This window comes from Ranitomeya variabilis, chromosome 3 (assembly GCF_051348905.1).
Source record: "Ranitomeya variabilis isolate aRanVar5 chromosome 3, aRanVar5.hap1, whole genome shotgun sequence".
In the NCBI taxonomy this organism is placed as follows: Eukaryota; Metazoa; Chordata; class Amphibia; order Anura; family Dendrobatidae; genus Ranitomeya; species Ranitomeya variabilis.
The window spans coordinates 500,330,977-500,350,145 of NC_135234.1; positions in this window are offsets into that span (position 1 = coordinate 500,330,977).

The following is a 19,169-nucleotide window of genomic DNA, read 5'->3' on the forward strand; positions in this document are numbered from 1 at the left end:
CTCCCCTTAGTGGCAGAACGACGTTACTGCAACGACCAGGACTCTGGGGCACTGCACTCCCCCCTGGTTAAATCCAGTACTCCCAGACTGGGAAAACAAGAACAACAATACATGTTAACAGAAAACACACAAAATTTTGAAATATTATAAACAATTAAACATAACAGTGCTTCCCTTTATGGGAGGTGAGGACTCTTGAACGTTGCGAAAGTTAGGTCATGCACATTTTATGACTCTCAGTTCAGTGGTTGAAACAGCGGGGACCCCGGGTAAACAAAGGGGTCCCTGTTATGATCTGGTGGCCTAGGAGCAGCATGAGACGCACTCTGGAGAAGGTGGTACCTGTACTGACCGCAGACCCTGAACTCAACACCGCAACTAGAAGTAGAAGCCGTGGAATGTACCTAACACTCCCTAGACGTCTCGACACAGCCGGAGGACTAAATACCCCTAGAGATAGAAGAGGGAAAACTATCTTGCCTCAGAGAAAATCCCCAAAGGATAGACAGCCCCCCACAAATATTGACTGTGAGAGGAGAGGGAAATAACATACGCAGACTGAAATCAGGATTTAGCAAAGGAGGCCGCTTCTAGCTAAATAGAAAGGATAGGACAGAGTACTATGCGGTCAGTATTAAAACACTAAAAAATATCCACCACAGAAAATACAAAATCTCCACATCTAACTAAAGATATGGAGGGTATATCTGCATCTCCATAGATACCAGTTTGGCTGAACAAATCCTTATACAGACCAAGCTGGACAAGACAAAACATGAAAAAGAACTGAACAATAAGGCCCACAGCATGTGGACTGCAAAAAACAAGGACAGAACTTAACTTTGATGAAATGAACAGCAAAGAAGGAGAGACCAGGCAGGGATGTGAATCCTCCAGGAACAATGGACAACTGGCACTGACTAAAGGGTCAAACAAGACTAAATAGCCCAGTCAGACTTGCAATAAGTGGACACACCTGATGAATGCTGCGATCCAAAGACAGCAGCACTACCACTTATAACCACCGGAGGGAGCCCAAGAGCAGAATTCACAACAGTACCCCCCCTTGAGGAGGGGTCACCGAACCCTCACCAGAGCCCCCAGGCCGATCAGGATGAGCCAAATGAAAGGCACAAACCAAATCGTCAGCATGAACATCGGAGGCAACAACCCAAGAATTATCCTCCTGGCCATAACCCTTCCATTTGAGAAGATACTGAAGCTTCTGCCTCGAAAAACGAGAATCCAAAATCTTCTCCACCACATACTCCAACTCCCCATCAATCAACACCGGGGCAGGAGGATCAACAGAGGGAACAACGGGCACCACATATTTCCGCAACAAAGATCTATGAAAAACATTATGGATGGAAAAAGAGGCTGGAAGGGCCAAACAAAAAGACACTGGATTGATAATCTCAGAAATCCTATAAGGACCAATAAACCGAGGCTTGAACTTAGGGGAAGAAACCTTCATAGGAACATGACGGGAAGACAACCAGACCAAATCCCCAACCCGAAGCCGGGAACCCACACACCGACGACGGTTAGCAAAACGCTGAGCCTCCTCCTGAGACAACACCAAATTGTCCACAACATGAGCCCAAATTTGCTGCAACCTGTCAACCACAGAATCCACCCCAGGACAATCAGAAGGCTCAACCTGCCCCGAAGAAAAACGAGGATGAAAACCAGAATTACAAAAGAAGGGTGAAACCAAGGTAGCAGAACTAGCCCGATTATTAAGGGCAAACTCGGCCAATGGCAAGAAAGCCACCCAATCATCCTGATCAGCAGACACAAAGCATCTCAAATAAGTTTCCAAAGTTTGGTTAGTTCGCTCGGTTTGGCCATTTGTCTGAGGATGAAATGCGGAAAAAAAAGACAAATCAATGCCCAGCCTAGCACAAAAGGCCCGCCAAAACCTAGAAACAAACTGGGAACCTATATCGGACACAATATTCTCCGGAATGCCATGCAAACGAACCACATGCTGAAAAAACAACGGAACCAAATCAGAAGAGGAAGGCAATTTAGGCAAAGGTACCAAATGAACAATCTTAGAAAACCGGTCACAAACCACCCAGATAACCGACATCCTCTTGGAAACCGGAAGATCTGAAATAAAATCCATAGAAATATGCGTCCAAGGCCTCTCAGGAATCGGCAAAGGCAAAAGCAACCCACTAGCGCAGGAGCAGCAAGGCTTGGCCCGCGCACAAGTCCCACAGGACTGCACAAAAGAACGCACATCCCGTGACAAAGAAGGCCACCAAAAGGACCTACCAACCAAATTTCTGGTACCAAAAATCCCAGGATGGCCAGCCAACACAGAACAATGAACCTCAGAAATCACTTTACTAGTCCATCTGTCAGGAACAAACAGTTTCCCCAATGGGCAGCGGTCAGGTTTATCAGCCTGAAAACTCCTGAAGAACCCGTCGCAAATCAGGGGAGATGGCAGAAAGAATCACCCCTTCCTTCAGAATGCCGACCGGCTCAAGGACCCCAGGGGAATCAGTCAAAAAGCTCCTAGAGAGGGCATCAGCCTTAACATTCTTAGAACCCAGAAGATACGAGACCACAAAATTAAAACGGGAGAAAAACAGGGACCATCGGGCCTGTCTAGGATTCAGCCGTTTGGCAGACTCGAGGTAAATCAGATTCTTATGATCGGTCAAGACCACAATACGGTGCTTGGCCCCCTCAAGCCAATGTCGCCACTCCTCAAATGCCCACTTCATAGCAAACAACTCACGATTGCCGACATCATAATTGCGTTCCACAGGCGAAAACTTTCGAGAAAAGAAGGCACACGGTTTCATCAAGGAACCATCAGAATTCCTCTGAGACAAAACGGCCCCTGCCCCAATCTCAGAAGCGTCAACCTCAACCTGAAAAGGAAGAGAAACATCTGGCTGACGCAACACAGGGGCAGAAGTAAATCGGTGTTTAAGCTCCTGAAAGGCAGCAACAGCCGCAGAGGACCAATTCGTCACATCAGCGCCTTTCTTCGTCAAATCGGTCAGGGGTTTAACCACACTGGAGAAGTTGGCAATGAAACGGCGATAAAAATTAGCAAAGCCCAAAAATTTCTGAAGGCTCTTCACGGATGTGGGCTGGATCCAATCATGAATGGCCTGAACCTTAACCGGATCCATTTCTATAGATGAGGGAGAAAAAATGAAGCCCAAAAAAGAAACCTTCTGTACTCCAAAGAGGCACTTAGACCCCTTCACAAACAAGGCATTATCACGAAGGATCTGAAATACCATCCTGACTTGTTTCACATGAGACTCCCATTCATCTGAAAAAATCAAAATATCATCCAAATACACAATCATGAATTTATCAAGATAATTCCGAAATATATCATGCATGAAGGACTGAAACACAGATGGAGCATTAGAGAGTTCGAATGGCATCACAAGGTATTCAAAATGGCCTTCGGGCGTATTAAACGCAGTTTTCCATTCGTCACCCTGCTTAATACGAACAAGATTATATGCCCCTCGAAGGTCAATCTTAGTAAACCAACTAGCCCCCTTAATCCTAGCAAAAAAATCAGAAAGCAAAGGCAAAGGGTATTGGAATTTGACCGTGATCTTATTCAAGAGGCGATAATCAATACAGGGTCTCAAGGAGCCATCCTTCTTGGCAACAAAAAAAAACCTGCTCCCAAAGGTGAAGAAGATGGCCGAATATGCCCCTTCTCCAAAGACTCCTTAACATAACTCCGCATGGCGGCATGTTCTGGCACAGACAAGTTGAAAAGTCGGCCCTTAGGGAACTTACAGCCTGGAATCAAGTCAATAGCACAATCACAGTCCCTATGCGGTGGAAGGGAACTGGATTTGGGCTCATCGAATACATCCTGGAAATCTGACAAAAACTCAGGAATTTCAGAAGAGGGGGAGGAGGAAATTGACATCAAAGGAACGTCACCATGAACCCCCTGACAACCCCAACTAATCACAGACATAGATTTCCAATCCAACACCGGATTATGCACCTGTAACCATGGGAAACCCAGCACAATAGCATCATGCAAATTATGCAAAACCAGAAAACGACAATCTTCCTGGTGAGCTGGCGCCATGCACATGGTCAGCTGTGTCCAAAACTGAGGTTTATTTTTAGCCAATGGTGTAGCATCAATGCCCCTCAAAGGAATAGGACTCTCTAAAGGCTGCAAGGGGAAACCACAACGTCTGGCAAATTCTAAGTCCATTAAGTTTAAAGCGGCACCTGAATCCACAAATGCCATGACAGAAAATGACGATAATGAGCAGATCAGGGTCACAGATAACAGAAATTTAGGTTGTACAGTACTGATGGTAACGGAACTAGCGATTCTCTTGGTACGCTTAGGGCAATCCGAAATAACATGAGCAGAATCGCCACAGTAAAAACACAACCTATTCTGACGTCTGAATCCTTGTCGATCAGCTCTAGACACAATCCTATCACACTGCATAGGCTCAGGACTCCGCTCGGAAGACAACGCCATAGTGTGCACAACTCTGCGCTCGCGCAAGCGCCGATCAATCTGAATGGCCAGAGACATAGAATCACTCAGACCAGCAGGCGTGGGGAACCCCACCATAACATCTTTAACGGATTCAGAAAGACCCTTTCTGAAAATTGCCGCCAAGGCATCCTCATTCCATTTAGTCAGCACAGACCATTTTCTAAATTTCTGGCAATACGATTCTGCCGCTTCTTGACCCTGACACAGGGCCAACAAGGTCTTCTCAGCATGATCCACTAAATTAGGTTCATCATACAATAACCCAAGCGCCTGGAAAAAGGTGTCTACATTAAGCAAAGCCGGATTCCCAGGTTCCAGGGCAAATGCCCAATCCTGGGGGTCACCACGCAGCAGAGATATGACAATTTTAACCTGCTGGATGGGATCACCAGAGGAACGGGGTTTCAGAGCAAAAAACAATTTACAGTTATTTTTAAAGCTCAAAAATTTGGACCTGTCCCCAAAAAACAAATCAGGAGTAGGAATCCTAGGCTCTAAAAGCGGAGTCTGAGCAATATAATCAGAAATACCTTGTACCCTAGCAGCAAGCTGGTCTACACGAGAAACTAATCCCTGAACATCCATGCTAGCACAAGACTCCTCAGTCACCCAGAGGAAAAGAGGGAAGAAAAGACAGAGCAGGCTACAGAAAAAAAAATGGCTCTTTCTTCCCTTCTTCTGAGATGCATTTAACTCATTGTTGGCCAGTTGTACTGTTAGGATCTGGTAACCTTGGAGCCGCATGAGAGACTTTCTCAGGAGTAGGTGGAACCTGTACTGACCGCAAACCCTAAACTATCACCGCAACTAGAAGTAGCCGTGGGATGTACCTAACACGTCCTAGACACCTCGACACAGCCGGAGAACTAAATACCCCTATAGATAGAAATGGGAATTCTATCTTGCCTCAGAGCAGAACCCCAAAGGATAGGCAGCCCCCACAAATATTGACTGTGAGTATAAGAGGAAAGACACACGCAGGCAGAAAAAACAGGATTTAGCAAAAGAGGCACTTCTAGCTAAATAGAAAGGATAGGACAGAATTCTAAGCGGTCAGTATTAGAATCCTAAAAATATCCACAGCAGATAATACAAATATTCCACATCTAACTAAAGACATAGAAAGTAAATCTGCAACTACTGAGAATCCAGCATGACAGAAAAATCCAAACAAAGTCTAAGCTGGACAAAAACACAATAAATTGCACTGAATTGCAAAGCACATGGCATGTGTGCACAGAGACAAAAAACAAACACTTATCTTATCTGAATTGGCAGCATGGCAAGAGGAGCCAGAGATAGATGCAATCCCTCCAAGTACAATGGACAACTGGCACTGACTCATGGAGCCTGCACACCTAAATTCCTAATAGAGCTGCAATCAGCAGAAACACATGCCCAGATTACAACCCCAAGACAACTGCACTACCACCAACAACCACCGGAGGGAGCCCAAGAGAAGAATTCACAACATGTCCCTTCCTCCCACTAACCTGCTGGGGGTCGGAGTTCCTCTTCCGGAGTTGGCACTTTACCGTGCTTTCTCGTTCCGCCCACGAAGCTAAGGCTCCTCCCTCCGTATGCGGCAATGGCGAATTGTGGCGGGAACTCTTGGCGGCAATTAGCAATGCACAGTCTTTGCAATAAGTCACAGTCCAAGCACAATAAATCACAGTTCCAAGGCACACATGACCTGATTTTTCAGGCTTAAGTAGATCCTGTTCGTGACGCCAAGTTGGAGCGCCCCCCACTGCCGCAGGGCCGAGGGGCACCCAGTACCGGGCCTCTGTGTCTTGGTTCTGGGGTTGTCACGGTGGCTAGACCCGGTCCGTGACCCTGCTGAGGGGCGTCCAGTGAAAGTTGAGAATGCGATGATGTTGTGGTGTGGTGCAGGTCCTGGTGAATAACGAGGACACCAGGTTGCAGTCACTTTACCTCTTTACTGAAGGTCTCGAGGTATTCAATCCAGAGCACTGTTAACAGGGCTGTCTGAGACCGGCCGGTCCGAAGGCACATCAGGAGTTCCCTTAACAGGTGGGAATCAGTGTCTACCTTCTAGCGCCTGTCTGTTGTAGTCCTTCCCTGCTGAGTACCCCGGGATAGTCCTCACAACTGATTCTGTCTGTCTCTGATGTTCGTTCTCTCCGTCCCCCAGATGATATGGTAGGACGCACCCGTATGACGGGGTAGGCCTGGAGTTCTTCCGGGACCCTAGAGTCGCCCCTCTCCCACAGCTGCCTCCGTTGTCTGCTTAGGTGATTTAGGTGAGACAGCCAACCTATAATTGGCTATCCTGCCGTGGTTTGAAGTAATGCTTAGAGTCTCTTACTTGCTCGGCGTTCCGGCCACCGACTGTTTGCGCCTCAGAAGGATGTTGCCTCGATCTTACAGCATGACTCCTTCTGGTCCTATTTCCTCTTTGCTGTATTCCCGTTTTCTCACTCTTTGTCCTTTCTTAGGAATCTGTCAGGATCCCATCCCTGAAAGGTCCTCTCTCTAGCTCTTCCCAGTTACTTCTCTCTGTCTTCCTGTCCAACCCCCCAGTTGTACCAGAGTGTGAGGAGTGGCCTACTAGATAGAACCACTCCCCCTGGTGGCCGGAGTGTGAAGTGTAGTGGGTGTTACCTGGTCAGGTGAACTCCTTTAGTGCAATCAGACGTAACATCACTCCCCTTAGTGGCAGAGCGACGTTACTGCAACGACCAGGACTCTGGGGCGCTGCACAGTCAACACACAAGCTATCCAGGATCTACACAGTCTCCAAAAAGAGAGACCAATATTCCACCATGTGACCACACCATGGTCACATTATGTAGTTGTAACCACTCCCAAAGATAGGAGGTGTGTGTGGCTAGTTCGACCTGCCCAGCTCTCATAACTAGCCCTGTAAGCCTCCCTTGACTATTATACAAACACTTGTGGGACTACAGGTCCCAAAACAACAACATAACTTCAGGCTTACAGCGCAGACTCCCTCTGCGACACATATCGTCCATTTACAATTCTGCCAGTCACTGTTTCACCATCATTATAACCACATAATAACATATAACAGATACGCCTCCATGCATTTGCAGAGGAACACACACAGTGACCCCTAGCTGTAACAGGGTTCACTATATCACAAAATATATACAGTATATATACTATGTGTGTATATATATAAACAGTTCCGGCAAAAATTAAGAGACCACCACATTAAAACCCTGTTATGGGCAGCACAATCTCCAGACCTGAACCCCATTGAAATCTTCTGGAATGTAATCATGAGGATGATGGATAGTCACAAGCCATCAAACAAAGAAGAACTGCTTAAATTTTTGCGCCAGAAGCAGTATGAAAGACTGGTGGAAAGCATGCCAAGACGCATGAAATCTGTGATTAAAAATCATGGTTATTCCGCAAAATATTGATTTCTGAACTCTTCCTGAGTTAAAATATTGTATTGTTTGTTTCTAAATTATTATGAACGTGTTTTCTTTGCATTATTTGAAGTCTGAAAGCACTTGGGGGTTTTTCAATTTTGACCATTTTTCTTTGTCAGAAAAAAATACAAAATCTATTGCTTGGAAATTTGGAGACATGTTGTCAGAGGTTTATAGACTAAAAGAACAATTTACATTTTACTTAAAAATATACCTAGAAAGAGAAATATCAGACATTTTGCAGTGGTCTTAATTTTTTCCAGAGCTGTATATATATTTGTAGTGCAGTGGGGTTGGTGCAGTGTGACAGACAGGTAGTGATCACAGGAAAGTTCAAAACAAATATCTTTTAATGTCCAAAGAAAACTTACAACTGGAACTCAAAAGATATCCTCTGGATTGCTGCCAGGAAAACTAGTCTGTAACCGAGACCATTTGCTCTGGGCGACTACACCGCCGTGTAGGCTAAGGGGTGCCAGGCCATTTGGCTCCGCTTGGCTCCATGTTGCTTCACACAGGCTGAGCTCTGCAGAGCCTCCTTATCTGCATGCTTGTAAACCAAAACTAATGCATAAATCGTAAGCACAACTGTAAGATGGTGTAAAAGTTGGTTCCCAAACCGTGCTTGACTAGTAAAGTAAACTTTGCACACACCAGATGCTGGAATTAAAATTTAATAAAAGTCATGTATAGTAGTAAGTTGATACAAACGTTTTGGTAACACAGACCTTCTTCAGTATACCGACTGTGATGCAGCAGCAAAAAAGGCAAATGCAATTCTGGGATGTATTAACAGAAGCATACAGTCTAGATGACGTGAAGTCATTATTGCCCTCTACTCCTCTTTGGTCAGACTTCCGCTGGAATACTGTGTCCAGTTTTGGTCACCACTAGGGTTGAGCGACTTTCATTTTTTAAAGATCGAGTTGGGTTTTGTGAAACCCGACTTTGTCCAGAGTCAAGTCGAGTGCAGTCGGCCGATTATCGCTAAAAGTCGGGGATCGACCGAAACACGAAACCAATGCAAGTCAATGGGGAAGCATAGTCGGCAGTGAGTGGAGGCCAGGAAAACACCTACAGTGCCCATTTTAATGCCAAAAACATCCATTCTTGTTTCTGAAGCTTGTCAATCTTAATTAACTTTATAATAATAGTTGTTCAATGGAACTTGGGGGTCATTTGGCAAAAGTTGTGGGGGGTAGGGCTGGTTCAAGGTTTTAGTGGGCCCAGGAATCGTGGACTACGTCACGGCGGTGGAGCAGGGAGAGGTAAGTATTTCAACGTTGCAAGTGCTGTGATCCTGAGCAAGCAGGGGGGCACACTCGTTCGCATTGGCACTGGCACAGGGCCCCTCAAAGTACAGCGGTGTGTTTGCACGGCGGGGGCGCCTCCCAACAGCAGCGACACTTTTGTGTACTCTGAGGGGCCCTGTGCCAGTGACGTCGCCAACGAGTATGCCCCCCCCACCTGATGAAGGAACCTGCACTTTCATCTGCACCTTCCTCTTTGTCCCTGTGTAAGGTGGTATAACATGCAGGAAGGGGAACCTTACTTTCAGCAGGGTCAGATTCTGGCTGTGTAGAGTGCAAGGGGAATGTAGTGGTCTAGGTCAATGTACCAGCAGACTCATCTAGCAGTGGCTGGGCAATGGGCAGGATGAGGAGGAAACAGATATAGGGCCAAAGAATAAAGTAGGCTAAATGCAGTTCAAAATTGGTAACAGGACTAAACAGGCGGCATTGCTTTGTTCAGTGGAGTAGCAAACCCAGGAGCAGCAGACACTGTTTTAAGGGCCCAAACACACTGATAGGCCAAATGCAGTTTAATATCTGATACTTTAGGCCAAAAGCCTAAAGACTGAAGCTCAGCTTTATTCAGTTGAGGGCAAACACCAGGGAGGGGCAGACACCGTTAGTAGGCCCTAACCACCAATTTTTTAAAACACAGCACTTAATGAGAGCCAGAAGGTTGAAGCTCAGCTTTATTCAGTTGAGGAAAAACACCAGGCAGGGGCAGACACTGTTAGTAGGCCGTAACCAAAGTTGAAGGCCAAATGCAGTTTAATATCAGATACTATAGGCCGAAAGCCAGAAGGTGGAAGCTCAGCTTTATTCAGTTGAGGGCAAACACCAGGGAGGGGCAGACACCATTAGTAGGCCCTAACCACCAATTTTTTAAAACACAGCACTTAATGAGAGCCAGAAGGTTGAAGCTCAGCTTTATTCAGTTGAGGAAAAACACCAGGCAGGGGCAGACACCGTTAGTAGGCTGTAACCAAAGTTGAAGGCCAAATGCAGTTTAATATCTGAAACTATAGGCCGAAAGCCAGAAGGTGGAAGCTCAGCTTTATTCAGTTGAGGGCAAACACCAGGGAGGGGCAGACACCGTTAGTAGGCCCTAACCACCAATTTTTTAAAACACAGCACTTAATGAGAGCCAGAAGGTTGAAGCTCAGCTTTATTCAGTTGAGGAAAAACACCAATCAGGGGCAGACACCGTTAGTAGGCCGTAACCAAAGTTGAAGGCCAAATGCAGTTTAATATCTGATACTATAGGCCGAAAGCCAGAAGGTGGAAGCTCAGCTTTATTCAGTTGAGGGCAAACACCAGGGAGGGGCAGACACCGTTAGTAGGCCCTAACCACCAATTTTTTAAAACACAGCACTTAATGAGAGCCAGAAGGTTGAAGCTCAGCTTTATTCAGTTGAGGAAAAACACCAGGCAGGGGCAGACACCGTTAGTAGGCCGTAACCAAAGTTGAAGGCCAAATGCAGTTTAATATCTGATACTATAGGCCGAAAGCCAGAAGGTGGAAGCTCAGCTTTATTCAGTTGAGGGCAAACACCAGGCAGGGGCAGACACCGTTAGTAGGCCGTAACCAAAGTTGAAGGCCAAATGCAGTTTAATTTCTGATACTATAGGCCGAAAGCCAGAAGGTGGAAGCTCCGATTTAGACAGTGGAGGACAATTTGAATTAGGGACTGCAGACAGACTTAGTAGGCTGTCCCCTGTAGACCATGCATCCACCACATTAACCCATTGCGCCGTAATGGACACGTAATCTTCCATGGCCATGCCTACAGGTCCATGCGTCTGTTGTCAGGTGCACCTTTGTACTCACAGATTGCCAGAGTGCATGGACAATGCAGTCTTTTACATGCTGGTGGAGGGTTGGGATGGCTTTTCTCGCAAAAGAAGTGTCGACTGGTTAGATTGTAGCGTGGTACAGCGTAGTCCATCATGGCCTTATTAATAGTAAATAAAATATATAACTAGGCTCTATGAACTTTTAAATAGGTTCCAGGGGTACACGGGCAGCATTGGTGTGGTCAGTGGAGGAGTATTGCAAGTAGGGCCCGCAGACAGGCTAACAAAGGCCTAAAATAACAAACAATAGGCAGGCATGGCAGTTTTAAATCCGTTACATGGATACACAGGCAGGCAGCATTGTGGTCAGTGGAGGAGTATTGCAAGTAGGGGCCGCAGACAGGCTATCAAAGGCCTAAAATAACAAACAATAGGCAGGCATGGCAGTTTTATATCGGTTACATGGATACACAGGCAGGCAGCATTGTGGTCAGTGGAGGAGTATTGCAAGTAGGGGCCGCAGACAGGCTAACAAAGGCCTAAAATAACAAACAATAGGCAGGCATGGCAGTTTTAAATCGGTTACATGGATACACAGGCAGGCAGCATTGTGGTCAGTGGAGGAGTATTGCAAGTAGGGGCCGCAGACAGGCTATCAAAGGCCTTAAATAACAAACAATAGGCAGGCATGGCAGTTTTAAATCGGTTACATGGATACACAGGCAGGCAGCATTGTGGTCAGTGGAGGAGTATTGCAAGTAGGGGCCGCAGACAGGCTATCAAAGGCCTTAAATAACAAACAATAGGCAGGCATGGCAGTTTAAATCGGTTACATGGATACACAGGCAGGCAGCATTGTGGTCAGTGGAGGAGTATTGCAAGTAGGGGCCGCAGACAGGCTATCAAAGGCCTTAAATAACAAACAATAGGCAGGCATGGCAGTTTTAAATCGGTTACATGGATACACAGGCAGGCACTCCAGGCAGCATTGTGGTCAGTGTAGGAGTATTGCAAGTAGGGGCCGCAGACAGGCTATCAAAGGCCTTAAATAACAAACAATAGCCAGGCATGGCAGTTTTAAATCGGTTACATGGATACACAGGCAGGCAGCATTGTGGTCAGTGGAGGAGTATTGCAAGTAGGGGCCGCAGACAGGCTATCAAAGGCCTAAAATAACAAACAATAGGCAGGCATGGCAGTTTTAAATCGGTTACATGGATACACAGGCAGGCAGCATTGTGGTCAGTGGAGGAGTATTGCAAGTAGGGGCCGCAGACAGGTTATCAAAGGCCTAAAATAACAAACAATAGGCAGGCATGGCAGTTTTAAATCGGTTACATGGATACACAGGCAGGCAGCATTGTGGTCAGTGGAGGAGTATTGCAAGAAGTGTCTGACACAGTTAGTACTCCCAAAAAATAAATAGATGTTAATGTCTCGCAAAACATCTACAAATAAAAAAAAGGGTGGCATGCTTAGGTACAGGGGTGGGCTCATCTGCAGAGTTTATGACAAAGTAATTTGGCAGTAAATTAGTATTTACTGGTGTCAATATAGGACACTGACCCAGACTACTTTAACTAGCATCATAGATGTCAACAAATTGGTATTGTTTGTCAGTGCCAGGCATTGAATGATGTCAGCGCATAGACTAAACATTGGTGGAGCTGTGCGAGATAATTTTGCACGTGGTAGAGCACAGTTTGAGCTGGGGGGGGAACTCTCTTGTGGCCGGTGGTACCGCCCCAGGGCCCCTCATGTTACAACGGTGTGTCTGACGTTGGGTGCGCACCACCACCGCCAGAGACACTACATTGTACTGTGAGGGACCCAGTGGCAGTGCCGTCGACCAAAAGTGAGCACACCCACCTCTTCTGACAAACAGCACTGTAACTAACGGGTGCTTGCGCCAAGTGTCGAGAGTGAGACAACGGCCCCGTGGGGGGAGTTTTCCCATTGGGGGATGTGTAAACATGTCGTATGCTGGTCAAACACCTGCTGCAAATTAAGAGATTTGAACACTCAGTAAGACCAGTCCACAAGCAAGACCTTTTTATAGGAAAGCTAGGTGTCAGCCGGGAAAGGTGGGGCAAAATAATTTGAAATCCAGGAGTGGTTCATTTTAATGAAGGTGAGATCATCCACATTTTGGGTAGCCAGACGAGTCCTTTTTTCGGTTAATATTGAACCAGCAGCACTGAATACTCTTTCTGATAGCACACTAGCTGCTGGGCAAGCAAACTCCTGCAGCGCATATTCTGCCAATTCAGGCCAGGTGTCTAATTTGGATGCCCAGTAATCAAATGGGAATGACGGTTGAGGGAGAACATCAATAAGGGCTGAAAAATAGTTAGTAACCATACTGGACAAATGTTGTCTCCTGTCACTTTGAATAGATGCTGCAGTACCTGTCCTGTCTGCGGTCATTGTGAAATCACTCCACAACCTGGTCAGAAAACCCCTCTGTCCAACGCCACTTCTGATCTGTGCACCTCTAACACCTCTGCCCTGTAGCCCCCTGCAGCTCGTGTGAGAACCATCACCGGCGCTGTGTGCTGGGAATGCCTGAATCAAATGGTCTACAAGAGTAGCTTGTTTGGTTGCTAATATTTGTTCGAGGTTCTCATGTGGCATAATATTTTGCAATTTGCCTTTATAGCGAGGGTCAAGGATGCAGGCCAACCAGTAATCGTCATCGCTCATCATTTTAATAATGCGTGGGTCCTTTTTGAGGATACGTAAGGCATAATCCGCCATGTGGGCCAAAGTTCCAGTTGGCAAATCTGCGGTTGTGCTGGTTTGAAGGGCAGTTACAGGCAAATCTACGTCACTTGTCTCCCTTACAAAAACAGAACCCGGCCTTGCAACGCCACTAATTTCTGTTGGCCCAGGAGAAGCTTCCTCATTAAAAAATTACTCATCCCCATCATCCTCCTCGTCCTCCTCCTCCTCTTCGCCCGCTACCGCGTCCTCTACACGGCCATGACCAGACAATGGCTGACTGTCATCAAGGCTTTCCTCTTCCTCGGCTGCAGACGCCTGCTCCTTTATGTGCGTCAAACTTTGCATCAGCAGACGCATTAGGGGGATGCTCATGCTTATAATTGCATTGTCTGCACTAACCAGCTGTGTGCATTCCTCAAAACACTGAAGGACTTGACACAGGTCTTGTAGCTTCGACCACTGCACACCTGACAACTCCATGTCTGCCATCCAACTGCCTGCCCGTGTATCCTCCCACAAATACATAACAGCACGCCTCTGTTCGCACACTCTCTGAAGCATGTGCAGTGTGGAGTTCCACCTTGTTGCAACGTCGATGATTAGGCGATGCTGAGGAAGGTTCAAAGAACGCTGATAGTTCTGCATACGGCTGGAGTGTACAGGCGAACGGCGGATATGCGAGCAAAGTCTGCGCACTTTGAGGAGCAGGTCGGGTAACCCTGGATAACTTTTCAGGAAGCACTGCACCACCAGGTTTAAGGTGTGAGCCAGGCAAGGAATGTGTTTCAGTTGGGAAAGGGCTATGGCAGCCATGAAATTCCTTCCGTTATCACTCACTACCTTGCCTGCCTCAAGATGTACAGTGCCCAGCCATGACTGAGTTTCTTTCTGCAAGAACTCGGACAGAACTTCCGCGGTGTGTCTGTTGTCGCCCAAACACTTCATTGCCAATACAGCCTGCTGACGCTTGCCACTAGCTGTCCCATAATGGCACACCTGGTGTGCAACAGTGGCAGCTGCGGATGGAGTGGATGTGCGACTGCGGTCTGTGGACGAGCTCTCGCTTCTGCAGGAGAAGGAGGAGGAAGAGGAGGAGGGGGGGCGAACGCCTACAGCCAACTCTTTCCTTGACCGTGAGCTAGGCAGAACTGTCCCAATATTGCTGTCCCCTGTGGACCCTGCATCTACCACATTCACCCAGTGTGCCGTGATGGACACGTAACGTCCCTGGTCATGCCTACTGGTCCATGCATCTGTTGTCAGGGGCACCTTTGTAGTCACAGACTGCCTGAGTGCATGGACGATGCGGTCTTTAACATGCTGTTGGAGGGCTGGGATGGCTTTTCTAGAAAAGAAGTGCCGACTGGGTAGCTCGTAGCGTGGTACAGCGTAGTCCATCAGCGCTTTGAAAGCTTCGCTTTCAACTAACCGATAGGGCATCATCTCTAATGAGATTAGTCTAGCAATGTGGGCGTTCAAACCCTGTGTACGCGGATGCGAGGATGAGTACTTCCTTTTCCTAACAAGAGTCTCATGTAGGGTGAGCTGGACTGGAGAGCTGGAGATCGTGGAACTAGCGGTGGTGCCGGTGGACATGGGTGAGTGAGAGAGGGTTGGAGATGGTATTCTTGCCGGTGCCCTACATGCAGTGTTTCCTACTACTAACCTGGTGATTCCCTGACTGCTTTGGCCTGGCGACGAAAGCTGCACAGATACTGCAGGTGGCGCGGGAAATGGTGGGCTTACAGGGAGGGAAGGGATGTAGCGTTGCTGACTAGCTTCATTGGCCGAGGGTGCTGCAACCTTTAGGGACGTTTGGTAGTTAGTCCAGGCTTGCAAATGCATGGTGGATAAATGTCTATGCATGCAACTTGTATTTAGACTTTTAAGATTCTGACCTCTGCTTAAGGTAGTTGAACATTTTTGACAGATGACTTTGCGCTGATCATTTGGATGTTGTTTAAAAAAATGCCAGACTGCACTCTTTCTACTATCGGATACCTTTTCAGGCATTGCAGACTGAGCTTCTTTAACCGGATGGCCACGCTGTCCTCCAACTGGTTTTGTTTTTGCCACGCGTTTTTGGCCAGATACGGGCCCGGTAGATGGAACCTGTTGTGATGTTGATGCCTGCTGCGGCTCCTCCTCCTCCGCTTCAGAAGTACTGCCGCCTGCACCCTGTTCCCCCAATGGCTGCCAATCGGGGTCCACAACTGGGTCATCTATGACCTCCTCTTCTATGTCGTGTGCAATTTCGTCTGTGTCACCGTGTAAGCCGGTGGTATAGCGTTCGTGACGGGGCACCATAGTCTCCGCTGGGTTTGATTCTGCCTCAGTACACTGCGAGGGCAATGTTCTGGTCTGAGTCAAAGGAACAGCATAGTAATCTGGCTGTGGCTGTGCATCTGTGCACTCCATGTCCGATTCAACTTCTAATGGGCATGGCCTGTTAACTGTTTCACTGTCTAACCCAGGAACGGTATGTGTAAAGAGCTCCATGGAGTAACCTGTTGTGTCGACTGACGCATCCTTAACTGTTGTTTTTATTGAAGGACACAAGGAAGCGACTTGTTCCTGACCGGGAGCATCCACTGACGATGCACTGCTCTGACATTTGGCACTTTCCGAGGAGGAGGCGAAAGAGTTAGAGGCAGAGTCAGCAATGAAAGCCAATACTTGTTCCTCCTGCTCCGGCTTCAAAAGTGGTTTTCCTACTCCCAGAAAAGAGAGCGTTCGAGGCCTTGTGTAGCCAGACAACGAACCTGGCTGAACAACTCAAGACTTAGGTGCTGTACTGCTTTTACCACGACCACCTGATGCTCCACCACCACTACCATCATTACCAGCTGACAATGACCGCCCACGGCCACGACCTCTTCCACTAGACTTCCTCATTGTTTGCAAAACGTAACCAAAGTAACGCTATTTGTTACTGTAAAACAACTTATCAGGTGAACTCAAACTTCTGTAGGATTTATATATACCTTTATAGGTGCCTGACACTGAAAGGAAAATCAGGCCCAATGTTACACACTAGGTTTTCTGTGCCCCAATAATTTGAGACAGATGGCACACACAGGACCAGCACTCAAGCAGAAATGCCAATCTTAATCTCCCACTATTTTTTTTTTTTCTGGGAGAATTTACCCTAAAAAAAAAAATGGCCCAGTATTACACAGTGGTTTTCGGTGGCACACAATGAGAGACAGATGCCACACACAGCAATGGCACGGAGGCAGACTTGCCAATATTTATCTCCCACTAATTTTTTTTTGGGAAAAGGGAGAATTTAGCAAAAAAAAAAAAAAAGGCCCAGTATTACACAGTGGTTTTTGGTGGCACACAATGAGAGACAGATGCCACACACAGCAATGGCACGGAGGCAGACTTGCCAATATTTATCTCCCACTAATTTTTTTTGGGGACAAGGGAGAATTTAGCAAAAAAAAAAAATGGCCAAGTATTACACAGTGTTTTCGGTGCCACACAATGAGAGACAGATGCCACACACAGCAATGGCACAGAGGCAGACTTGCCAATATTTATCTCACACTAATTTTTTTTTGGAAAAGGGAGAATTTAGCAAAAAATAATGGCCAAGTATTACACAGTGTTTTCGGTGGCACACAATGAGAGACAGATACCACACACAGCAATGGCACGGAGGCAGACTTGCCAATATTTATCTCCCACTAATTTTTTTTTTGGAAAAGGGAGAATGTACCCAAAAAAAAAAAAAAAAAAATGGCCAAGTATTACACAGTGTTTTCGGTGCCACACAATGAGAGACAGATGCCACACACAGCAATGGCACGGAGGCAGACTTGCCAATATTTATCTCCCACTAATTTTTTTTTGGAAAAGGGAGAATGTACCCCAAAAAAAAAAATGGCCAAGTATTACACAGTGATTTCGGTGCCACACAATGAGAGACAGATGCCACACACAGCAATGGCACGGAGGAAGACTTGCCAATATTTATCTCCCACTAATTTTTTTTGGGGAAAAGGGAGAATTTAGCAAAAAAAAAAAAAAAAATGGCCAAGTATTACACAGTGTTTTCGGTGCCACACAATGAGAGACAGATGCCACACACAGCAATGGCACAGAGGCAGACTTGCCAATATTTATCTCCCACTAATTTTTTTTTTTTGGAAAAGGGAGAATGTACCCAAAAAAAAAAAAAATGGCCAAGTATTACACAGTGTTTTCGGTGCCACACAATGAGAGACAGATGCCACACACAGCAATGGCACGGAGGCAGACTTGCCAATATTTATCTCCCACTAATTTTTTTTTTGGAAAAGGGAGAATTTAGCAAAAAAAAAAAAATGTCCAAGTATTACACAGTGTTTTCGGTGGCACACAATGAGAGACAGATACCACACACAGCAATGACACGGAGGCAGACTTGCCAATATTTATCTCCCACTAATTTTTTTTTTGGAAAAGGGAGAATTTAGCAAAAAAAAAAAAGGCCCAGTATTACACAGTGGTTTTTGGTGGCACACAATGAGAGACAGATGCCACACACAGCAATGGCACGGAGGCAGACTTGCCAATATTTATCTCCCACTAATTTGTTTTTGGGAAAATGGAGAATTTAGCAAAAAAAAAAGTGGCCAAGTATTACACAGTGTTTTCGGTGCCACACAATGAGAGACAGATGCCACACACAGCAATGGCACAGAGGCAGACTTGCCAATATTTATTTCACACTAATTTTTTTTTGGGAAAAGGGAGAATGTACCCAAAAAAAAAAAAAAATGGCCAAGTATTACACAGTGATTTCGGTGCCACACAATGAGAGACAGATGCCACACACAGCAATGGCACGGAGGCAGACTTGCCAATATTTATCTCCCACTAATTTTTTTTTTGGAAAAGGGAGAATTTAGCAAAAAAAAAAATGGCCAAGTATTACACAGTGTTTTCGGTGCCACACAATGAGAGACAGATGCCACACACAGCAATGGCACGGAGGCAGACTTGCCAATATTTATCTCCCACTAATTTTTTTTTTGGAAAAGGGAGAATTTAGCAAAAAAAAAAATGGCCAAGTATTACACAGTGTTTTCGGTGCCACACAATGAGAGACAGATGCCACACACAGCAATGGCACGGAGGCAGACTTGCCAATATTTATCTCCCACTAATTTTTTTGGGGGAAAAGGGAGAATGTACCCAAAAAAAAAAAAAAAGGCCAAGTATTACACAGTGTTTTTGGTGCCACACAATGAGAGACAGATGCCACACACAGCAATGGCACGGAGGCAGACTTGCCAATATTTATCTCCCACTAATTTTTTTTTTGGAAAAGGGAGAATTTAGCAAAAAAAAAAATGGCCAAGTATTACACAGTGTTTTCGGTGCCACACAATGAGAGACAGATGCCACACACAG